A 25977-nucleotide genomic window follows, 5' to 3' on the forward strand; every position below is an offset into this window, starting at 1 on the left:
TTATCCCAAAAAATATTATATGTACCCATTTCATGAAATATTTTCCCTTGTTTCCTTCTAGTAGTTCCATAGGTTTGGGTCTTAAGTATGTCTTTTTAAATTTAATTTAATTTAATTTTAACCTTTTATTTTATTTTTACATGTAATTTCTAATTTCTGATTTTCAAATAATAAATATTTATGGGGTATAGTATGGTTTTTAAAGCATGTATACAGTATGCAGTATCAAGTCAGGTTTATATGTAAGCGTAACTACTATTCTCAACACTAAACATTACATTTGTTCATATTCAAAAATTTCTTTTTGGAAGTTTATTAATTTCTCACTGTTCTCCATTACTCTACTATAATACACTTTTAAAACCTATTGTACTTGTTTACATGCAATTTTGTGTCTTTTAACCAATTTCCACTCATTTGTACCACCACCATCCTATCCATTATCTAGAACTATCAATATTGTCTCTACTTCTATGCTTACAATAATGATCAAGGACACTAGTATTTATTAAATGGGAACATACAGTATTTATCTTTCAAAGTCGGACTTATTTCAGTCAATGTTATATTGCCCAGGTTCATCCATTTTGTCTCATTGTTCTTTTTTTTTTTTTTTCTTTTTTTGGAGAGGTTTTTGCTATAGGGTGCGTGCGCTCGCCAGACAGACAGAGAGAGACAGAGAGACAGAAAGCAGGAACTCATCCCCCGGGGGGATGGCCATGGTGCAATCCCTTCTCCTCCATTCCTCTCGGGATCTTGGGCACGCACGCACACGCACCCGGCGTGAGTTTAAGCCACCAGGTCTGGGACTCGAACCGCGGTCAACTACTGGGAGTCCAGCGACATAGCCATTATGCTAACTGCTGGTCCCTTGTCTCATTGTTCTTTATGTCTGAGTATTTCATTGTGTATCAATGCCAACTTTTCCTTACCCATTCATCAGTTGTGGGGTAGGTTGATTCTATGTTTTAGCTATTGTAAATAAGCTGCAATAAACATGGATGTACAAATATATCTTCAATAGATTGCTTTTCTATCCTTTGGGTATATATTACAAAGGTGAAAATACTAGGTTGAAAGGCACATCTGTTTAGATTTTTGAGAAATGTTTCTGTTTTTTCCACAGTGACTGAAATAGTTTACATTCCCACCAAGAGTGCACAAGTTTCCCTTTCTACACAGCATCACCAGATCCTTTCTCCACAGCTTCATCGGCATGTATTATTCTTTTAGTTATTTTGATAGTTGCCACTCAGACTAGAATTAGGTGATAATCTCATTGTGGTTTTGAGGTATTTTTGTATTTTCCAGGGTAGGTTTGTATTTTCCTTATGACTGGTAAAACTGAATATTTTTATACATGGTTTTGGGCCATTTGCATGCTTTCCTTTGACAGTTTTCTACTCATATCAATTGCCCATTTTTTATTGGACTATTAGATTTTTTTCCAGGTGAATTGAGTTCCTCATTTATTTTTGTTTTCAATGCCTTATTTTAAGTATAGTTTGCAAATATGTTCTCCCATTCTGTGTGTTCTCTCCGTACTGTTTATTGATTCTTTGCTGTGCAGAAGTTTTCCGTGTAATATAATCCCACTTGTCTATTTTTGGTGCTGTTATCCATGCTTTAAAAGTCTACTTAAGAAATCCTTTCTTAAAAAAATTCTTGAACTGATCCATTCTGAAGAACAGGGAGAGTGGAGGGCTCATCTAATCCAGGGGCCCAAAACCAAGCGGCAGCAGAATTTAAAATAGCAGCTCTGGTTCAGTGACAGCATCCCCAAGGGCCAAAGTTCAGGCAAGGTTCCTTTCTAATGTACACAATAGGGGTGGAGTTCTGATCTCTAGCTTCTCAACATGATTCTGTTTTGACAGTGAATATGTCTCAGCCTGTCAGAAATAGGAAGGTCATTGACTGTTCAGTTTCTGGAATCAGATGGTATAAAGATTATGGAAGAGACTTGGGTCTTCCCACTAAGAAAATTCAATCATTTCCTCAAAAAGCTAAAAATGAGAAATCATCTGGAAAGAATTCACAGAAAGATAGTGAGGACTTAGAAGAAAAATATGTGAAGACCAAGAAGGATGATTCTCACTCAGCAGAGGACAGTGAAGATGAAAAAAAGCATTAAAATGTGCAGCAGCAACAGCAGGCAATGTTTGAGGCAACTTCTAAACAGAGAGAGATACTCATGGAAGATGTTGGGTTGCAAGAAAGAACAAGAAGAGGATGAGGCACCATTTCAGGAGAAAGATTCCAGCTGTGATGAAGATTTCCTAATGGAAGATGATGATGACAGTGACTATGGAAAATCAAAAAAGAAAAACAAAAAGCTGCATTAAGAAGGCCAAACCTGAGAGAAAATAAAAATGTCCAGATCCAGACTAAAGGCTATAGTGATGCCAAGCCCAGTGAAAGATAAAGGAAAGTGGGTCACCTCCATAGCTTCAAAGGGATCAAAGGAAAAGACTGCTTCTCCCAAGGAAGACTGAGAACCAGAAAGCCATTCCATAAAGAAAACATCTGCAAGCCCCCCATCTGAGAAAAATGGAGATGAAGGTTCTGAAGATGAAGCCCACTTTGGAAGGATTAAAAGTGATGATGGTTTGGAGAAATACTTCATTTAAAAAAGGAAACAGGAGTGTGGGGGTAAAGAAAACCTACTTAATATAGAACATGGTATTGACAATGGCTTGACTCATGGACTTCAGTGCTTTTCTGTTTGTTGAAAATAACGTTTTTCTCTTTCTCTCTCTCTCACTCTCACTCTTGCTCTCATTCTCTAAGAAAACCATTGCATGTTAAAGTCTATTTAAGTTACCCTTTCATCTGTTGGTCTTCTCTTTGCCACTACCTCCTTTTCCCAATGAAAGCCATGTCAAATCAATCACTGAAATGACTGTCTTATGTTTTAATTTTAATGGAAAGTATACCACAGTTGTAAAGCAATAAGTTTTGTTTTTTTTTTCTGGAGAAGTTTTTGCTATAGGGCGTGTTCGCTCGCCAGACAGAGAAAGACAGAGAGATAGAATAGAAGAAATCACCCCCCAGAGGGGATGGCCACGCCGCAATCCCTTCTCCTGCATTCTCCTCCCGGGATCTTGGGCACGCACACACACGCACCCAGCATGAGTTTAAGCCACCGGGTGGGACTCGAACCGTGGTCGACGACATGGGAGTCCAGCGACATAGCCATTACGCTAACTGCTGGTCCCTAAAGCAATAAGTTTTGAGGTGAACACTATGGGAACTTTATTTATTGCTACACAATAGCAAATCAAAACAGTAATATGATAAAAAAGATTTTAGTTTAAAATGATTATTTCTTTCTCTATCTGAAGTGTTTTATTCAAGATGAAATTTTTAAATAATTTTTAAAGTTTATTTTACATTCATTCACTGTATACCATTGCAGCATACAAAATGAGTTTTCCCATCCAGAATACACTGTATTTTGGCTCAATCAAATATATTACCGTACATGTTATCTTCAACAAACAATTTCCCATTTCTTGTTTCTTTTTTTCACTTGATTCTCTCCCTCTCACCCTCTGCCATGTCCCACCCTCCTCCCACACTGTCTGTAATAATAAGGTCTTTTTTTTTTCACATTTTATTGATTAACAAAATATCTTAATTAAACTAAATACTTTCAATAATAACTACAGTTGATATAAACATATCTATGAACACATGTCTGACTTAAGGCATAAAACTCAGTGAGTAGAATGAACATCTATAAAGTAGCACCTAGCTGAGTCTATATAGCTTACTGTGGTCATTAAATAGATATGTTTTTTATTTATTTATTTTTTTAATTTCAAGAAAAGTAGTTTTAGCTTTAATAAATCAAAATTTAAAAAATGACAGAAAAATCTTAACACTTCAGGTTAATATTCTGTTCAAACAGTAGGTAGATACAAATAAACTCAAAAAACAGATATGGACAAAGCGAAAATCTAGTAACAAGTACACTGTAATTTTCTTCTGAAACATTTTTTTCTTCTCTATTTTCCTTTTTACAAAAGAAAGGCATAAACTAACTTATTTGCACAAAAAAAAAGTTTAGTCTCAATTTGGTCCGTTATTTACACAAGTCCAGCAAGAATACTCATTGATTTAGTTAGCTTTGCTGGAACCTTTTATAAGGAATTCCAAATTAGACCCTTTAGAAAGTCTCCCAAAACTATTGAGCTAAGTCAGAAATTCACCATCTGACTGTACCTTTAAATACCTGTACCTGAGAGTTTTTTGGGTCTGTCAGAAAGTGACATTCTTTAATTACCTGCCAGGTAGAACTGTTTATTGTACCAGGCAATCTTTCAAGAGCTTCTGTTGGCTTTCTTCAGATCTACCTTAGTTTCTTAGCTTTCTGGATGGCGTAATGGTGATACCTTCAGATATGACATTCCAGTCAAAGCCTTGGAAAAAAACAGTATTTTCAATTTCTGGGACCAGCAGTTAGCATAATGGCTATGTCGCTGGACTCCCATGTAGTAAACCATGGTTCGTGTCCCGAACCCAGTGGTTTAAAACTCACACCGGGCGCGTGTGCACGCGTGTCCAAGTTCCCGAGAGGAGAACGGAGGAGAAGGGATTGCGGCATGGTCATACTCCCTGGCGGGGGGGGGGGGGAGTCTGTCTGGTAAGCGCACGCGCCCTATAGCAAAAACCTCTTCCAAAAAATAAAAAAGAAAAGAAAAGAAAAAAAACAATATTTTCAATTACTGATGAAAGGCAACAGGTATTATTGAACTTATGTGAATAACTATTTTGCCACAAAATAAGAATGCTCACAAATACTTTCAAATTCCAGAGGGATCAGGAAGGGAATAAAACTTTATGATTCAAATTAAAAGAAAAAAATTAACAAATTGCTGAACCTGAGAAGAAGACTGACGAGAGGAGCCCCTCCAACTAGTCTAGATGGGACCTCACATAGATGTAAACTTAGTCTGTGAGTCTGTGGCCTTGGCCCATAAAGATGGGCCAAGAGGGCCCTTTATGATGGTGCTTCAGAGACCAGAGAGTGGCAGACCTGCTCTAGTCACTCCAGAGGCTGACTGCAAGTCGGACATTGTCAAGAGTGTGGCTCAGAGGCTCCACAACCAAATGGTCCCAAAAAGGATGGGCTGCTGCTGACTCATGAGACGGATAAAGACCTTAAATATTGAATACTAGTTACCTCTAGACCTAGAGCCCAAGTACATCAGGCACTACACTATCAAAGTAACTCTCCTTAATAGACAAAGAGACTCAAAGAAAAAAAAAAAAACATAGTTTCTGTTTTCTAAAGAAATTTTGCTATTTCCATAAATACCTAACCAAGTGCTGTCCTGCTTGTGTAAATTGTCTACATTGTCTTGAAAAGCTCTGTCACAGTCTCCCTGTAAATAATTGAACCTGGTGACTGTATACCATGAACATTGGCCCAAGCCATCCGACCAGGCACTCCTATGTGTGAAAAACTCCACTCAGCAACTAGAGACCATAGAATCAGTCTATCCCTGACTGAGACCATATAGAGCTCAATAACAAGGATCCATGATTGGCTCCACTATGTACTTGGAAAAGGAGGAAATGGAGGGCCAGAGTGACTCCACTTCTTTCAGGGAGACTCCATTTTGTTAAACCTACGTCGCTGAGAATCAGAACTATCTGAAGGAGGCGAGCTGATCATATAGGAGAGGATCATAATGAGAAGAACAAAAGAAATACCAGAGACCTGAAGTAACTTTCTTGTTCAACTTAATGGTCTGAAGACCAATCAGTAAAAGACCATTTGCTTCTTGAAATCTACAGCCAATGTATAGCTGCCTGAGTGCATTCCTCAGCACCCCTCAACTTCCCCCTTAACAGCCAAATAAAAAACCCAGCCAGACTAACAAACTAACACCTGGGCTCTCAGCTCTGACCCACTGTGCTGGTGAGACTGGGAGTCCTGGCTCGAACCTGAATAAAAGCCATCCTCGTGTGCTTTCAGCAGAATCGGCTTCTAGGTGGTTTTTTGGGGAATTCTGTGACCGGGGCACTACAAGATTGAGTCCACCATGAGAGCTGAGATCTAGTGATTTCAAGTATAAGAGCAATGAAGATGTTCTGCTGAGAATCTACCCGGGGGTGGGGGTGGGGGGGAAGCAGGCCAGAAGAAGAGTGAGTCCACCATGAGAACTGAGATCTAGTGATTTCAGAGATAAGAGCAATGAAGATGTTTTGCTGAAAATCTACTCTGGCAGAGCCCCTGTCTCCTTCTTTCTGTCTCTTTCTGCCTTTCTGTCTCTGTCTTTTCATTTTTTTCTAATTTTTCTTTTTTCAAAATTTCTTAAGGGATAGTTTCCTCTAGGCTCTGAAATGCTCCTTTATCTTGGTAATAATCCCCTCCCCTCCCCCCTCCCCTCTAGGCAAAAACAGGCGGCAGGCCAGAAGGAGACTGAGTCTGCCATGAGAGCTGAGATCTAGCGTGCTGCATGGTTTTCATTTTTTGCTTTTTATAATTGACAAATAATTTTTTGTTCACTTTATCAATTTTTCTTTTTTTTCTTTCTCTGTTTTCTTATCCTTTTTCTTTTACCTCATCACTTTGCTGCTCAGCTTCTACCTACTGTCTAGACAAGTCTAAATGAAAAGTTGCCAAATCTGAATACTATTTGGGTCCTAATGTTCCTCAACTCCCACTGAATCTGTGTCGCAAAGGGAGAAAATCATACCACCGAAGAGTTCAGAGACTGAATCCTCCTATGCACATGTTATTGCTCAGACTAATCTTCTAGAATTTAGGAAGAAATGGATAACCCATCAGATGACTAGAAATAATGACAGAGCCACAAGAAATAGAAGAAACCAAGAAAATACCTCACCTCCTAGGTAAAAGAATAACTCTTCTTCATCCACAGACAGTACAATGGAAATCATGAAAATGTCTGATAAAGAATTTAGAGTATTCATGGAACAAGCAGGTGGTGTAATGACTATGTTGCTGAACTCCCACATAGTCAACTGCAGTCCGAGTCCTGGACCCGGTGGCTTAAACTCATGCCGGGTATATGTGCATGTGAGCCCAAGATCCCAAGAGGAGAATGGAGTATAAGGGATTGCACTGTGGTCATCCCCCATGGGAGGGTGATTTCTTGCTTTTTATCTCTCTGTCTTTCTCTGTCTTTATAGTGAGCACATGTGCCCTATAGAAAAAAAGAAGAATTTAGAGTATTCATAATGACAAAACTAACAGAACAGAGATAGAAGAGAAGAGGGACAATGAACACCAGAAGAAAAAAACCGATGAGTCCCAAGAGGTGAGGAATTTCTTGTGGGAGCTGAAAGAGGAAATACACACCATAAAAAAGAGTCAAATGGAAATGTTGGAGATGAAGGCTATAATACATGAAGTCAAAACCTTCCTTGAAAGTATTAAAAGCAGACTAGATCGTACAGAAAATAAAATCTCAGATGTAGAAGACAGGATCACTGGACTAATAAGATCTACCACGAAGACTGAGAAAATGGCCCAGAAAAATGGGAATAATATACAAGAAACACTAGACACCATCAAACATCCAAACATCTGGATAATCAGTATCCCAGAAGGTGAAGAGACTAATAAGGGCATTGACAATCTATTCCATGAAATCTTGGAAGAAAACTTCCAAAAACTAGAGAGGCATTCAAAGATCCAGACCCAAGAAGTAAAAAGGACCCCAAATAAGATCAACCCAAGAAGATCTTCTCCAAGACACATTATAGCCAGATTGACCAAAACCACAGACAAACACAAGATACTAAGACTGGCAAGAGAAATACGTCATGTTACCTACAAAGGATATCCCGTCAGGCTAACAGCAGCTCTCTCATTGGAAACAATGCAAGTAAAAAAAGAATGGGAAAATATATTCAAAGTGTTGAGTGAAAAATAATTTCAACCAAGAATACTATACCCAGAAAGATTATCCTTCATATGGGAAGAGAAGACAAGAACATTCTCAGATAAACAAAACCTGAAAGAATTTACCAATACCAGACCAGCTCTCCAAGAAGTTCTGAAGGGAGTGCTAGCCCAGGAAGACTAAAGTCAGACACACAGAAATAAGAGTTCTAAAACAGCTAAGAAAATGACCAGCTTAATCATAGAGACAAGTACAGAGTTGAATGTTATCTTCCAAATTTAAACAGAGAGATCAAACACAGCAGAAGATAAAGTACATGAGCTTGAACTGGTGAAATAGAATTTTATGACTTTTGACTAAAACATTACTGACCAATGCTTTGTTTTCCAATGTTAAGGAGTTTTGTCTTTTCTTAAGTTGTGGACAGGTCTATGTCCCTACTATTCAAACAGAATCCTGACCTGTTTCTTGGATTTAACTATTAAGCAAATTTCTCTTAACATTTTTTGACTTTGATTTATTAAAACTACAACTACCTTTCCTGAAATTAAAAAGTATATTTTAAAAATTTTTTTTAAATTTCTGAACCTATCGACAGCAAAAGAAAACAAAAATCCTTATATCTGAAAGACAAAGCAGAGTCAAAAATCAGTAATGTTTTAGTCAAAAGTCATAAAATTCTATTTCACCAGTTCAGTTTCATGTAATTAATCTCTATTCTGTTGAATTTTCAGTGTTACTGTGCTCTAATCTTTCTGATTAAATCCTGGAAGTTAACATTCAGTGTTATTACTGATATTTCCAATCTTGTCCCTACCATTGAGTATGCCATTTTCTTGGTTGTTTTTTATTCTTTTATTTCTGTCTGTCTTTAGTTTTCCTGGGATAGCACTCCCTTCAGGAATTATTGAAGAACTGGTCTGGTGTTGTATTTTCTTCCCATGTGAAGGATAATCTTGCCAGGTATAATATTCTTGGTTGAAACTGTTTTTCATTTAATTCTGAATATATTTTCCTTTTTTTTCCTTACCTGCATTGTTTCCAATGAGAGGTCCGAAGTCAGTCAGAAGAAATAACCTTTGTAAGTAACTTGATATTTCTCTCTTTCCTAAGCTTTGTAAGTAACTTGACATTTCTCTCTTGCCAATTTTAGTATCTTGTCTTTCTCTATGGTTTTGGCCACTCTGACTATAAAGAGTCTTGAAAAAGATCTTTTTGGGTTGATTCCTTTTGGAATTCTTTGTATTCCTTGGGCATGGATATTTTAATACCTCTATTTGGAATGTTTTCTTGCAGGATATCATGGAATAGATTATCAATGCCTTTCTTAGTTAATTCACTTTCTGGGATACCAATTATCCAGATACTTGGACACTTAATTAGTATTTCTCATATAACATTCTCATTGGGGGGAGGATTTTCTCTCAGTCTTTTTGGTGATTTTTTTCTAGGTCAGAGATTTTGTCTTCTACATCTGAGATTTGATCTTTTGCATGGTCTAATCCTCTTTTAATACTTTCGAGGAAGGTTTTGATTTCCTGTATTATAGCCTTCATATTTAACAGTTCTTTTGATTATTTTTATAGTGTGCATTTCTTCTTTCAAATCATAGAGAACTTCCTCATATCCAGGAACTCATTCTCTCTTTTCTCTTGTATCTTCTGGAGTTCATTGTCTCTCTTGCATCTTGATTAGTTTTGTCATTATGAATATTCTGAAAATTTTATCTGACATTTTCATGAGTTCTATTGTGCTGTCAGTGGATGGCTAAGGGGGTTGCTTTTCCCTTGGGGGAGAGATATTTTCTTGGTTTCTCTTATTTCTTGTGCTTTTGTGGTAGGTCCTGGTCATCTGATGGATTATATGTTTCTTCCTAATTTCTTAGATTTGATTCTGAACATTCACAGGCACGCATGAAGAGATGATCCACAATCTCTCTGTAGTTCCATTTCCCACCAAGCAACCTGCACTTTTGTCATTGCAACTGGATATTACAAAAGTAGTATTCCCAGTTTCTAGAGAACAAGTGCACGTGGGCTGAGCTATGGAGTTTCAACTAGGAGTTCAGAGGCGTGGGGGAGGAGCTGAGCCATGCTCTCCCTACTGCTCCATATTTCTCCTCGATGCTCATTTTGTAGTCTCTCTTCTCTGATTTGGTGTTGTATTTACTTTTGACTAATACGTTAAAGGTTTCTGCAACTATAAGCATGTGTAGTTCTCTTTACTGCGAGGTACTTCTGTGCCAATTTATCTCCTCTATTGTGTTTTGAAATGTGGTATACACAGAAAGAGGTTTGTTTTCAGATTCATGAAGAAAAGTTTTCCCTTTATGCAGCAGTTTCAGTGATGATTGAGGGTTTTTATGACCCTAAAATATTCAGAACTTTGGCTACTGTGCAACTAGACCAGTCTAGACAGTATGTAGAGGTTGAGCAGCAAAGTGAGAAAGTGAAGTAAAGGAAAAGGAAAAGAAAACAAATAGGGGAAAAAAAAGAAAAAAAGTAGAGATCAGAGGCAAGAAACAGTTCTTACAATTAAAAAAAAATGTAAAGACACAGAAAGTGAGACAGAGTCAGAGAGGAGACAGAGATTACCCTACCTATCTAAGTGTTTGGGTCTGGAAGGAGACATTTGGAGCAAAGAGTCTTCAGTGGCCCTAGTTCCTAAACGGGGCAGGGCACAACTCAGGTGTAGATGGATTCTGTCTAGGTGTATCAGTCTGAAAGAACCCATCAACTATTAAAACATCAGTTGTTATCTAATATGAGTTTATATATCTATATATATTGTATAAATATCTTTAAAAAAATCATGACTTTATACTTCCACTGATGAGGCAGGTAGGAGATAAAGAGGAATTCTAAATTGTTACTAAAAGTACTCATATTTTGTAACCTTATTTGAGAATGTGGGTTTTCTTTCCTCTTTCACCACTTGAGAATCTCTAAGAAACTTGGAGCCAGTGATCTTTTCATCCACCTATGGTCTTTAAGGAAAATTTAAAAAGGAGGGACTGTCAAAACTAAAATCACTCTTGCTTCACATTTCATTCTCTAATGGTATATAAATAGAGATGACAGAGATCAATAGAGATAGAGATAGATAGATATATAATAGAGGCCAACAGTTGGTTGTTGGGGCACTAGACTCGCACATGGCCAACTAGGTTCAAGTCCCAGACATGCCAGTTTGATTTCTCACTTTTACTCTCTCTCTCTCCCTTTCTCTCTGATAAGTGTTTGTCCCCTGTAGAAAAAAATAATAATAATAAATGTAAATAAAATAAATCTTTAAAAATATGTATATATATAATATATATATATCTGTATAGATATAAATACAGATATTTGGTTTTTAATAAAATTTTACCGAGGACAGAAAAAAGAGAGAAAAAAAAAAAGAAAAATCAGCCTAGAATTTAAATGGTAAGATCAACCCACATATCGCAGTGGATTTCTTCTCAAACTGCCAATGTTTAGATTTTAAACAAATAAATTTCCAGTTAACATGAAATGTAGTCACAAAGAGTTGAGATTTTTCATTGTGACAATGGAGATTTGACATTCATTTATGTTTTATAAATGTGCATTCACATTCCATGAACCCTCTGTCTCTATTGGTATACAACATTCACCTTTTCATACCCTCATACTCTGATCTTCCCTTTTCTTCATAGAAACATGATATAAAGTACATCTCTATGCTTTGTGCTCCTACATAGGACACCACTGCACATCTTACCCATGATGCTTAACACACTTCTAGAGGACTCTTATTTTTCTGGCTCCATTCGCTTATTTAATGCCCTGTGCTTGGTGGGAGTAGGTTAAATGCCTCTCCCAAACTATTCAGCTTGCTTTTGTTTTTTGTTTTTGTTGATCTAACTGCTTACTGCCTGCTTGCTGCTCCTCTTTTTTAAAGCAAAAGACTAAGTCTCTTTAGGACTAGAAACCCCACCCAGAGGCCAATTCAAGTAAACAAGCTTGCTGATGCAAGGCTGCCTATGGATGCTGGGCCAAAAGGCCAGGACCTATGGCTTACCCCCCCCCACACTTGCCTTTGGATTTCATGTTTTTGTCTTGGAACTTTAACTTTCTTCTCCCCACTTCATCCAAAGACTGGTTCAAGCGCATGGCCTTGCTGGATGCCAAGCTTCCTGTGGCTGCAGGGCCTAATGGGATCATGGTTTATCCTCTCCTCCACTTGCCTTTGAACTCTCAGGTCTTTGATGTTTTGGATAGTGAGTAAAGCGCAACATGCAGCGTGCTGTCTTTTCTTTGCTCCTGAGGTGAACTTCAGAAGCTCGATTTGAGGTGCACCTCTTCTTTAGAAATGGGTAGGGCTCTGGGTCACCCAGGACCAGTGATAAAAGTGCAAGATGCTGGTGAGCAGCAGGGAGGCAGACCAGAAGAGATATCGGCAATTTTCTACTCCTGCACACCTTTGAACACTCAGAGATATCTTGAATAATTTAGATAGAAATGTATAAATCACCAGATGAGTAGGTACAATAGCAGAAGCACAAGAAATATGAGTAACCAACAAAATGCCTGTCCCCCAAGGGAAAACTTCAATTCTGCATCACTCACAGACAACACAATTCAAGTCGCGGAAATGTTAGATAAGCAATTCAGAATATTTATAATGACCAAACTAATTGAGATGCAAGAGAAAAGAGACAACAAGCTTCAGGAGATGAGGAAGTCCTTTCACAATTTGAAAGAAAAAATAAACACTGTAAAAAACAATCAAACAGAACTGTTAGGAATGAAAAATGTGATACAGGAAATTAAACCTCCCTCAAAAGTATTAAAAGTAATTTGATCATGCAGAAGATTGAATCTTGAATGTAGAAGATAAAATCTCTGACCTAGAAAAAATTATCAAGAAGATTGAGAAAACAACCAAGAAAAATGAGGATAATCTACAAGAAATACTAGATACCATCAAGCGCCCCAACATCTGTATAATTGACATCCAGGAAGAGGAAAAAAATTATAAGAGCACTGATCATTTACTTCAAGAAATCCCGGAAGAAAATATTCCAAACCTGGAGAGATATTCAAATATTCAGACCCAAGAAATACATAGGACCCCAAATAGAATCAACCAAAGAAGATCCTCTCCAAGGCCCATCATAGCCAGATTGGCCAAAATCACAGACAGAGACAAGATACTATAATCAGATAGAGGGAAACATCAAGTGACTTACAAAGGTCATCCCAACAGGCTAACATCAGAGCTGTGATCTTAATGCAGGCAAAGAAAAAAATTGGGAAGAAAGACAATTTTAATAAAAAATACAGTACCCAAATTATTATCCTTCATATGGAAAAAAAAAAAAAAAGATAAAAAGCATTCTTGGATAAACAAAACCTGAAAGAATTTACCAACTCCAGACCAGCTCTGCAAGGGAATGCTATACCAGGACAACAGAAAAATTAGATGGACAGTTATATGAGAACAAAAAACAACCAAGAAAATGGCTCACGGTCTACATTGCCACTGTGGGGCGCTCTGGTCTGTTTTATGCAGGGACTGTTTTGCTGGAGGCCCAGACTCTGGGGAGAGCGGCAGGATCGTCCTGCTGTGGTGAGGATGGTTCTATCTGTTGCCTACAAGAAATGCACCTTATGGATAAAGACATACATATACTAAAAGTGGAGAGCTGGAAAAAAACAAATGGAAATCAATAAAGGGTTGGAGTTGCGATACGGATTTCAGACAAAATAGGCTTCAAGATAAAGACTGCAAGAAGAGACAAAGAAGGTCATTATATAATAGTAAATGGGTTAATTCACCAAGAATTCATAATACTTATAAATACCTCTACACCCATCTAGGGAGCACCTAAATACATGAAGGAAAGAATGCTGGAGCTAAAAGGAGAGATAGGATGCAACAGTGTAATTGTTGAGGATCCCAACACTCCCTTAGACAGATCTTCTAGACAAAAAATAAAGAGATACAGGACATAAATGATACTACTTGACAGATATTTATAGATCCTTCCAACCTAAGACCACAAAATATACATTTTCCTCACCCCAGCATAGAACCTTTTCAAATATTGACCATATTATAGGACACAAATCAAGACTTTACAGATTCAAAGGCATAGAAACTATATCCAGCATTTTCTCTGACCATGATGGAATTAAACTCAATATTAATTTAAAAAACACCCTCGAAAATACACAAACATATGGAAACTAAACAACCTACTCCTGAATGACTTAACTACTGAAGAAATTAAACCTGAAATAAAAAAATTTATGGAAACAAAAGGTAATGAGTACACAAGTTTTCATAATCTATGGGACACAGCAAAAGAAGTCATAAGAAGGAAATTCATAGCAATTAGTGCACATAAGAAAGGGCTGAGAAGGTGGCAAATAGACAACCTAACATCACGACTCGGAATTGGAAAAACAACAACAAAAAACAAACAAACAAAAAAACACCAGGTAAAAAATTTTACTTTTAATTTCTTCGGTAGTATTGAAATCATTTGGCAGTATGTTATTCAGTTTTCCTATATTTCTATGTTTCTAAACATTCTTTTTGTTGTTGATTTCATGTTTAATTTCATTGTGTTCTGAGATGATGTTTGATATGATTCCTATTCTTTAAATCTGTAGAGGCTTGTTTAGTGACCTATTACGTGGAAATGATATATGTGCAGTTAAAAAAATGTATATTCTGTATTTGTTGGGCAAAATGTCTTATAAATGTCTGTCACTTACATTTGACTTATGATATCATTTAATTTCAGTGTCTCTATTTTTTTGTCTAAGTTATCTACCCAGGGTGAGAATGGGATACTGAAATCCGTAACAATAATTTTGTTAAAGTCTAACCAACCCTAAGATCTAGCAGTCTTTGGTTTATATATTTTTGTTTGCTAATGTAGAGTGAAAAAACTAATTACAATTGTTATATCTTTGTGAGTTTAATGCTATATAATTACCTTTTTATCTTTTTCTGGTAATTTCAAGAAAAGCAGTTTTAACTTCATTAAATCAAAGAAATGCTAAGAACTTTGCTTAAAATGTAAAGCCAGGAAACAGGTTAGGATCCTGTTCAAATAGTAGGTACATAGTGAACATATCAACACCTCAAGACAGGACAAAAATCCTTAAAACCAAACAACAAAGCATAGAAGAAAATCAGCAATATTTTAGTCAAAAGTCATAAAATGCTATTTCACCAGTTCAGTCTCATGTACTTTATCTTCAGTTGTGGTTTGATCTTCCTGATTGAATTCTGGGATATAATATTCAACTCCAGACTTGTCCCTATGATTAAGTTGGTCATTTTCTTAGTTTTTGAACTCTTATTTCTGTGTGTTTGTATTTCATTTTCCTGATATTGCACTCCCTTGAGAGCTTCTTGTAGATCTGGTCTGATGCTGGTAAATTCTTTCAGGTTTTATCTGAGAATGTTCTTGTCTTTTCCCTTAACACTTTGAATATAATTTCCCATTCTTTCCTTGCTCGCGTTGTTTCTGATGAGAGGTCTGCAGCCTGATGGGATATCCCTTGTAGGTTACTTGCCGTTTTTTTCTTGCCAATCTTAATATCTTGTCTTTGTGGTTTTGGTCAATCTGGATACAATGTGTCTTGGAGAAAAACTTGGGTTGACTCCATTTGGGGTCCTTTGTATTTCTTGGAACTTGATCATTGAGTGCCTTTTCAGGTTTGGAAAGTTTTCTTGCAAGATTTCATGGAATAGATTAGTCTCTTCACCTTCTGGGATACCAATTATCCAGATGTTTGGACATTTGATGGTATCTAGTATTTCTCATATATTATTCTCATTTTGGGGGGCCATTTTCTCAGTCTCCATGGTGGATTTTTCTAGGCCAGCAATTTTCTCTTCTACATCTGAGATTCTATTTTCTGTATGTTCTAGTCTGCTTTTAATATGTTCAAGGGAAATTCAGGTTTTGTTCATCTGACAATGTTTCAGACTTTTCTTCCCATATGAAGGATAATCTTGCCAGATATTGTACTCTTTGTTGAAATTGCTCTTCACTTAACACTTTGAATATATTTTCCCATTCTTTCCTTGCTTGCATTGTTTCCAATGAGAGATCTGATGTTAGCCTGATCAGATATCCTTTCATTTGTAAGTCGCTTGCCATTTCTCTCTTGCCAGTTTTAGTATCTTGTCTTCATTTGTAGTTTTGGCCAGTCTGACTAAGATGTGCCTTGGAGAAGATCTTGGATTGATTCTATTTGGGGTCCTTTGTATTTTTTGTGTCTGGATGTTTGAGTGCCTCTCTAGACTTGGTAAATTTTCTGCCAGGGTTTCATGGAATAGATTTTCCATGCCCTTTTTAGTTTCTTCACCTTGGATGCCAATTATTCAGAAGTTTGGGCGTCTAATGGAATGCATAATTTTTCATATATTATCCTCTTTTATCCTCTTTTTTGTTGTTATTTTCTCTATCTTTTTGGTGCTTTTTTTTCTAGGTCAGAGATTTTATCTTCTACATCTGAGATTTGATCTTCAGCATGGTCTAATCGACTTTTAATACTTTCAAGAGTGTTTTTGATTTCCTATATTACAGACTTCATCTCTAACAGTTCCGTCTGATTCTCTCTCAGACTGTCCATTTGTTCTTTCATATAGTGGAAGGACTTCTTAATCTCCTGTAGTTTGTTGTCTCTTTTCTGTTTCAATTCTTAGAATTTTGTCACCATGAATGCTCTAAATTCTTTCTCTCACACTTTGGTAACTTTCTCTCTTTTTTTTGTTTTTGTTTGTTTGTTTGTTTGTTTTTGGTTTTTTTTAAAGATGGAGGAGAGTTACTGTGTTCTTTTGATAGAGACATATTTCCTGGTTTATTCAGACCTGAGGGTCTTGTACTTCTAGCCATTGGGAGAGGTTTTTTTTTTTTTTTTTTTTTAAATTTTTTTGCTATAGAGGTATGTGCACTCATCAGAAAGAAAGAAACAGAGAGATAGAAAGCGAGAAGTCACCCCCCAGGGAGGATGGTCACACCACAATCCTTTCTCCTACATTCTCCTCTCGGGATTTTAGGCACGCACGTACACGTACCCGGCATGAGTTTAAGCCACCGGGTCTGGGACTCGAACTGCGGTCGACTACATGGGAGTCCAGAGACATAGTCATTACACTAACTGCTGGTCCCAAGGGAGATGTATTCATTTTTGAATACCTCTTAGGACAACGTTTCTTCAACTAAGACCAAGTGCGTTTCCCTTTTACTGTGGACTGATGTGTGCTGAAGTCTCTCTTCTGTTGTGTTTAGCAATGTGGTCTCAAGAGGCATACTCTATTCAGGTATCTGAAGAGCAGTATCTCCTATTTCACAGTGGTTCAGTAAAAGAGAGGAATCTAGGGAGCCTTACAATACTAGGGTATTTCAGAACTGTGATTCTAGACCTGTCTAGTCCCTCTGGCAAGGTGGAGGATGAGGAGGAGAGAATAATATAAGAGGTAAGTTCAAAAGAGAATAAAGAAAAAATCACAACACAAGCTTTCACTAGGGGCCTGGAAATGGAAATGGAGCTCTGTTGCACAGTGGAGGCCAGTCTGTATTGCCAGAAGGCATAGAAAATTTGTAAAAAAAAAAAAAAAAAAAAAAAAAAAAAGAAAGAAAGAAAGAAAGAATGACTATAAATAAATAAATAAATAAATAAACCTGCCTACCTTCCTAGGGGGAAGGGTCCTGGGATTGGGAGATCAGGAGATAGGGCGAGGGGCAGTGGTGCCCCTGCCTCAACGTCCCCTCCTGGCCAGGGACCTGGAGATGGAACTGGAGCTCTGTGGCAGAGCAGAGACCAGTCTGTCTAGAAATCTTTTTTAAAAAAGTTGTTTCATATTTTATTTTCTAGTTGCAGATGTTTGTCTCAGAATTTTTTACATCATTAGAATTGATGGGAAAGGAAACCTCTAAATCCATCAGTATTAATTAGCTGTCATAAATCTATAATAAAAGGACTGAAATGGACCCACTGAAGACTTAAGAATGAATTATTTACCAGAGCTTTCAATATTAATCATTATAAGCTTTCTCTAAAGTATAGAACATCTGGTATTTTGTAAAATATCTTCAAGCAGTTTAGAAACTTCAATATGTTAGTCTTATGTTGAGTTAAATGAGGTTGGTAGCAATTACTTTAAATACTTGCAAGCAATAAAAACAGTTTATAGAGAATATAGAAGATGTACATATTTCATCTCACAGTCTTAACTACCAAGTAAAAAGCAATGGACATTGCTTTAAGTGCATTATGTGTATAAATTTCTAAAAATATTGATCTTCCCAACAATTCTGTAAGGCAGGTACTGCTCTCATCATCCCCATCTCATTATGAGTAAGGATCCTGAAGCTGAAGTAAGTTGGAGGTGACTAGATCACATTTCTTGTGGTTAAAAGGTAAAGTGTGGGTTGAGAACAGTCCAACTAACTTTAGGGTCCATGCTCTTTCTTCCCTCTCTAGCAAATTACCTCATAGGTACCTGGGTAAGGGTTCGGGAAGAGGGGTCAGGGCCCAATACACTCTCCAAATTGCTCAGTTCATCCTCTAACTAGTGTCTAGTATCTTTCTGCATTTCTCCTAAGACTTCGTTCATATTCTGCACTTTTCTGAGTAGTTAAGAAAAAAACAAGGATGAAAAAGATGGTGGTTAAAGGTAACACAAAATGTGCACAGGTTCGTGGAGTTTAAATCATAAATGACACTTTTAGTAAGCAAGATTAACACATTACTATTAAAAATTCTTTTAATCTTTATGGCAGGTAGAATTGCCAAAGAACCTCATGTTCATTCTGGTATTCTAAACTGTCAAATCAAGTCAATACTGGATGTTGTTTAAATCTGTATACAATACAAATACAGTTAAAAATCTAGCTAAGTATTTATTCAGAACATGCTTTTAGCTATTTAAATGACTCAGAGTTACTCTGAATTCAATACTGACAGCAGCTTATATCTATTAAAGGTATTATTCAACATCATCATTTAGCATTTATGCTATTAAGAGACCTATCATTTTTTACTTCAAATGCAGATTTCTGCCTCTTTCAAATTCTATAAAAATCTCAAGGAACATCTAGGTAACCAATATACAGAGGACTCTGTACAGTCCACAGACTAATCAAAACGAGGGCTTAATCCTAGTACATAATGAATACAAGGCAAATGGTTTATTCAAAACATCTATTTACTTACTGGAAGTTGGAAGTGATCAAGGTAGGAAAGGCAATAATGCATTGTTTTCTGTTTTAAACAGTAGATATGGTCTTCTACCCATAAGCTCCAGTATGTCAAAAGTACAATGTGGGTGTAATATGTCCATTCAGCATTATCAGTTTTTAAAGAAACACAAACATCTCGTAAACAAATGCAACTGCTTTAATAAATTGCATTCATGCTAATGAAATTTTAATCTTCTTTAAGGGTCATGGCCAAAATTCAAACTGCAGGACAATCTTCAGAAAATTGGAATGTAAAATCTTGAGTTCAATTTAGATATTATCAATGTCCTCATCATCATCTCCAATGTCCTCGAACTGAATTTCATCATCATCTCCAGGACCAAATGTATCCATGTCATTGATTTTAGCATGCTCAGGAAGCTCTCCATTCGCTTTCAAACTCCTAGGTTCATTTGCATTGTATTTTAAAATCACATCAGCTTTGTTATACTGATAGTCTCAGAGACCAACCAATACAATGTCTGAGGTATTTATCCAAACTTTTTTCCTCAGCTTTCCTCTGATATGACATAAACTCTTTACACCATCAAAACACATTGCTTCCAAAACACATCTCCCAACATTTTGATTACCTGAGTATATTCTTGTCCATCTTCTTTGAAGACTAGCTCTCTTTTTTCAGATTCATTCTCATTTTTACTTCTGTGTCTATTTTTACCTCCTTTGTCTTTATTCTTGGGGATGAAGGGGAAGGCGGCCTCACGGAGTCTCTGACTTAACTCTGGGTGGCTCAAGCAGCCACAGTGACTCCTCCAAAGAGTGACACAAGGGACCTCACTGAAAAAAATCAGGTGCTACGGGACAAGAAGCATGGCGCAGGAGAGAATTGTGACCAAGCTGTGCCTAGACCTGCCTGCGCCCATGCCGGGCAGCAGCAAATCAATTTAGAAATCTTAATGGTCTCTAAAGGCTTTGCATTGTGCTATGTGATGAGCTCTGTTTCTGACTCCAGACAGCTAAAACTAAGAGTGCTTATTAAAACTAATAAGAGTGAGAAAGCAAGTTGCCATGTTCAGAACTTGAAGTACAGTAGACCATGTGGGAAACCAGTGCCCAGCCAGCTGGGTGGGACCAGCAGATGGCAAAAGGTTACATCACTGGACTCCCACATGGTTGACCGCGGTTTAAGTCCTGGACCCAGAGACTTGTAATTCACACCAGGAATGTGTGAGTGCATGCCCAAAATCCCAAGAGGAGAATGGAGGGAAAGGGATTGTAGTGTGGCCACCACCACCCCCACCAACCCCCTGGAGGATGATTTCTTGCTTTCCTCTCTGTCTGCCTCTCTGGCGAGTATACCTGCCCAATAGCAAAAATTTCTCTAAAAATAATATTAAAAATAATGAGTGCTTAGTATGTGAACTGAAAATTATAGTTTGGTGTGAAAAATCTATTCATTATACTACATGAGGAAGGACAGAGAAATACATTTAAGTCAGACTCAATAAAATGTCAAGAAGGGCATTTTAGAGAAGAGTACAGGAAGAGGAAATGGTTTTTAGACAGATGCTACCTGTATTTTTGAAAGCACAAATTTGTGACACTGTGTTACTGGACTTACCAATGGTCTGAACCACTTAGATCCCATGAGATAAATTATTATGGACACTTTTAGACTGGTTATCATTTCCTATCTCCCATCTAGGTGCACATATGCAGTGGGTAGTCATCATTATGAAGTCTGAAAGTCACATAATAGCATGGAACTCATGGTATGGTAAGACATTGCATCTGCAACCTGGATGGTGAACCTTGTGAAATGGTTTTCGTAAGTAATTTTTGCAACCATAGAAGATCAATCATATAAGAACATAGAATGAGGAACCAATGAATGGCATAATGGTTAAGTCACTGGACTCCCATGTAGTCAATCGTAGTTCTAGTCCTGGCTCTGATAGTTTAAAACTCACATTGGCCATGTATACATGCATGCCCAAGATCCTGAGAGAAGAATGGAGGAAATGGGATTGTGACACGACCACCCCCCAATAGGGTGATTTCTCACTTTCTGTCTCTCTGACTCTCGGGTGAGCCCATGCACCCTATAGCAAAAAGATTTCCAGAAAAAAAAAAAACTATGATGATGCGGTTTGGGGGTGAGAAGTTCAGGGTTTCCTGTACCGTGGCAAATCTCCATGAGGAGAGTTTGTCATTGCTATCATCTAAGCAGTCTCCTTCAAGAGAACTGAGAGACTTTAGATACTCAATTCCATCTGGTAGTTTTAGTTAAAATTGTGACCTTTGGTTTTATCACAATTAAATATTACCTGTGTAGATTTCTGGGTCAGAAATTAATTTTCTTTTAATGCTCAGAGTCAGTCATGCCACTGTACCACTAATTCAAATAGCATAATGAGTAAATGAATAGATGAATGAATGAATGAGTGAATAAAGCAGTCTAATAAAAAATGTGAATAAGAATAAGTAAGTTTTCTTGGCACATAGGTTCAAGGTAATATCTATCAATAATAGAATAAAAAATAAATTGTGATCTATTCATAAAAGTTTCTATTCAGTAATCACAAAGAACAAACTATCACCACAAGCAACGACATGAAGAAAACACATGACATAGGAGTACATACTGTATGATTCTAATTTTTATTAAGGTTGAAATCAGGCAAACCGATCAATAGTGTTCAAAATCATGGTATCTTTCTGATATCCCTGATAAAACTTGGAGAGGTACGGGATGAGCTTTTTGTGAGAGTGGTGTTCTATTTTTACATAGATCTGGTTAAATGGGCACATTTACTTTTTACAAAATTATTAAACTTGTAAACATGTGATATGTGCACTTTTTCTGTGTAACTTCAACTTCAATAAAAGGTTCAATTAGGAATATAGCAATGATGGTGGTGCAGTAATTGGGTTTGGAAGATAATGGGTAGGAGGTAATATTGGCAGTCAGGATGAAGTTGTAAGGACTAATTTCAATGTCCATGGTTCAAATGTTTAAGACAACTGAAATTTAAAAATGTTAAAATAGAAAAGGGACACTTTGGAAGATAGTAAAGAAACTTTAGAAGATATCAAGGTCAACTTCTATCCAATGAAAGGACCTCTGTATTTCTAACATATAACCTCCTACTTTCTGTTAGGAAACACATTGAGAATGTGTGGCTTATTCCTTTATAATAAACCATTAGCTAATATTTGACACCTGTTAAGATTACACATTTTATCCATATGTCAGGTTTATCTGTGCCTTCTTAAGTTTGGACTTTTTTCTTTCTTCCCTCAGGACCAGATGACACTTGGGGGTATTCTATCACACTAAGAATAAAATCTGAGACACTTGAACCAGTTATGGGCAAGTATCCTTGGCTGGGTCTGCACTGAGGGCCTGGAAGCAACTTTAGGACTTTTGATACACCTACTTGTGCCCTGCGCTTTGGGCAGCATGTGACATGATCTTCTTCATTAAGTTATGTCTCCTTAGCTTGCTACCACCTCATCAAGAGCTGGATGTTTGGTAGAGGAGACAAGCACCTGATACTACCTATATCTGCTCTGACCTGGGAGACATAGTCCTCCAATAAGAACACACCTGGGAGCTAGGGGTAAAATTTCTTCTACCAATACTACAGTATCTACTCCAGTAAATAAAAAAAAATGAACACTGCATCAAATGACTAGAAGCCAGCAGAGATCTCGAAGAAACATGAGAAAATAAGGTGGCAACTCTCCCCTAGATGAACATAGTAGGCCCTTACCAATGATGGATAGCACAGAGGAATACACAGAAATGTTCAGAAAAGAATTCTGAATATTCATAGTGATGAAAGTCAGTGAGATGCAGGAGAAAACAATCAGTTCCAGGAAATGAGAAAATAATTTCAAGACATAAAAAAGGAATTTGATAAAGAAATAAACTTCCTGAAAATGAATCAAACAGGGACCTGCAGTTGGCATAATGGCTATGTCACTGGACTCTCATGTAGTTGACTGCAGTTTGAGTCCCAGACCCAGTGGCTTAAACTCACGCCGGGCACGTATGCGTGTGTGTACAAGATCCCAAGAGAAGAATGGAGGAGAAGGGATTGTGACATGACCATCCCTCTCTGTGAGGTGATTTCTCACTTTCTGTCTCTCTGTCTCTCTCTCTGTCTCTCTCTCTCTTTCAGGCAAGCACACACACCCTATAGCAAAAGCCTCTCAAAAAAAAAAAAAAAAGAATCAAACAGAACTTCTGCAAATGAAGAATATAATACAGCAAAATAGACCATGCAGAAGAAAGAATTTTCGACCTTGAAGACCAAGCCTCCAATATAGACCAAATCAACAAAAAGAAAAAAAAAAATGAGGACAACATATGGGACACAGTAGACACTGTCAAATGCCCAAATATTCATAGAATGAGTATCCTAGGAGGTGAAGAATCTGCTAAAGGCATGGAAAACCTCTTTGATTTCAGGGTAAAAGACAAATGAAGAGTTCCTACTGATAATTCAGCCTCCAGCAAACAAGCTAGCGTGGCAGGAGAGGTGAGGCCTTCAGCAGAAGATTCCTCATGGCTCCTGCAAAGTAGTCATTTCAGGGTAAAAGAGAAATGAAGAGTTCCTACTGATAATTCAGCCTCCAGCAAACAAGATAGCGTGATGACTAGAAATCACCGCAGGAACACAAGAAATATGGGAAAGCAAGAAAATACTTCTCCTCCAAGGGAAAAGAATAACTCCTCTTCATCCACAAGTAGTTCAATGGAAATCATGGAAATGTCTAATAAAGAATTTAGAACATTCATAATGGCAAAGCTAACAAAGATGGAAGAGAAGAGAGACAATGAACTGCAGAAGAGAAAGGAGAAAGAAGTTGATGAGTTCCAGGAGGTGACAAAAATCTTACAAGATCTAAAAGAGGAATTACATACTTTAAAAAAGAATCAAACAGAACTGTTAGAGATGAAGGCTATACTACAGGAAGTCAAAATCTCCCTCGAAAGTATTAAAAGTAGACTAGATCATACAGAAAATAGAATCTCAGATATAGAAGAGAAAATTGCTGGCCTAGAAAAATCCACCGCAAAGACTGAGAAAAATACCCCAAAATTTGAGAATAATATACGAGAAGTACTAGATACCATCAAATGTCCAAACATCTGGATAATTGGCATCCCAGAAGGCGAAGAGACCCATCAGGGCATTGATAATCTATTCCATGAAATCCTGCAAGAAAACTTTCCAAACCCAGAGAGGCTCTCAAAGATCCAGTCCCAAGAAATACAAAGGACCCCAAATGGAATCAACCCAAGAAGATCTTCTCCAAGACACATTATAGCCAAGTTGACCAAAGCCACAGACAAAGACAAGATACTTAGATTGGCAAGAGAAAAACATCAAGTTACCTACAAAGGATATCCCATCAGGCTAACAGCAGACCTCTCATTAGAAACAATGTGAGCAAGGAAAGAATGGGAAAATATATTCAAAGTGTTAAATTGTAGGAACAAGTCTGGAGTTAAATATTATGTCCCAGAGTGTAATCAGGGAATATCGAACCACAACAAAAGATAAAGTACATGAGACTGAATTGGTGAAGTATAATTTTATAACTTTTGACTAAAATATTGCTGATTTTCTTATAGATTTTATTATCTGGATGTAAGGATTTGTGTCCTGTCTTGTGAGGTGTGTTTTTTGTAAGCAGCACATAGATGGCGTCTGTCTTTGTATCCATTCAGCCAGTCTGTGTCTTTTAATGCAATAATTTAATCTGTTAACATTCAACATTATTATTGATATTTGTGGATTTATCTCTGCTATTTTGTTAGCCATATTCTTAGTTGCTTTTTGTTCTCCTATTTCTGTTTGTCTCTCTTTAGTTATTCTGATAACAACACTCCCCTCAGTACTTCCTGTAGAGCTGGTCTAGTATTGGTGAATTCCTTCAGTTTCTGTTTACCTGAGAATATTTTAATTTGTTCTTCACATTTGAAGGATAACTTTGTTGGATGTAGTATTCTTGATTGAAGTTTTCTTTTAGTGTTTTGAGTACATCTTCCCATTCTTTCCTTGCCTGCATTGTTTCAGCTGAATGGTCTGATGTTAGCCAGGTGGGATAACATTTGTAAGTTAATTGATGTTTCTCCATTTCCATTTTTAGAATATTGTCTTTGTCTTTAATTTTTACCAATCTGGCTATGATGTGCCAGGGGGAAGATTTTTTTGTGTTGATTCTATTGGGGGTCTTTTTTATTTCTTGGATCTGAATTTCTCCATGATTCTCTACATTTGTAAAATTTTCAGGTAGTATTTCATGAAAGAGGTTTTCCTTTTTTTTTTCTTTTAAAATTTATTTTTTAATTAAATTTATTTATTTCCATTCATTCACTAAACATCATTATAGCATACAAAGTGAGACTTTCCATTCAGAGTACACTGTATATTGGCTCAATCAAGCACATCAACATACATGTTATCGTCAACAAATAATTTTCCATTTCTTGTTTCCTGTATGTTTTGCTTTTTTTCCCCATCCTTGATTCCCTATCTCTTACCCTCTGTCATCTCCCACTCTCCTTCCACACTGTCTCTGGTATCTGTGTTTGCTTTCTATACTCCCCCCTACCCACATTTTATTGAGTCACTAAAGATCTTAATTAATCTAAATATTTTCATAGCAAACACAGCTGATATATACATTTCCATGAACACAAGTCCAACTTTAGGCATAAGCCTCAGTGAGTAGATGAACATCCTATAAAGTAGCACCTAGCTGGGACTATATATCTTACTGCAGGCATCGAATAGGTATTTTTAATGCATTGTTTTTAAATTTCAAGAAAAACAGTCTTAGTTTATTTTTCTGAAAATTTTCTTTTAACTTAATTTACATTCTTTC

The 25977-nt window shown here is 37.0% G+C and overlaps 2 pseudogenes; one reads left to right on the forward strand and one right to left on the reverse strand.

Moving 5' to 3' along the window:
* The window catches only part of LOC106735731 (solute carrier family 22 member 24-like), a 117985-nt pseudogene that overhangs the window by 74502 nt on the left and 17506 nt on the right, over positions 1-25977 (forward strand).
* LOC102470751 (eukaryotic translation initiation factor 1A, X-chromosomal-like) lies at positions 19384-22078 on the reverse strand (annotated as a pseudogene).

The sequence above is a fragment of the Tupaia chinensis genome, unplaced genomic scaffold (genome assembly GCF_000334495.1).
Source record: "Tupaia chinensis unplaced genomic scaffold, TupChi_1.0 Scaffold000502_1, whole genome shotgun sequence".
Classification (NCBI taxonomy): Eukaryota; Metazoa; Chordata; class Mammalia; order Scandentia; family Tupaiidae; genus Tupaia; species Tupaia belangeri.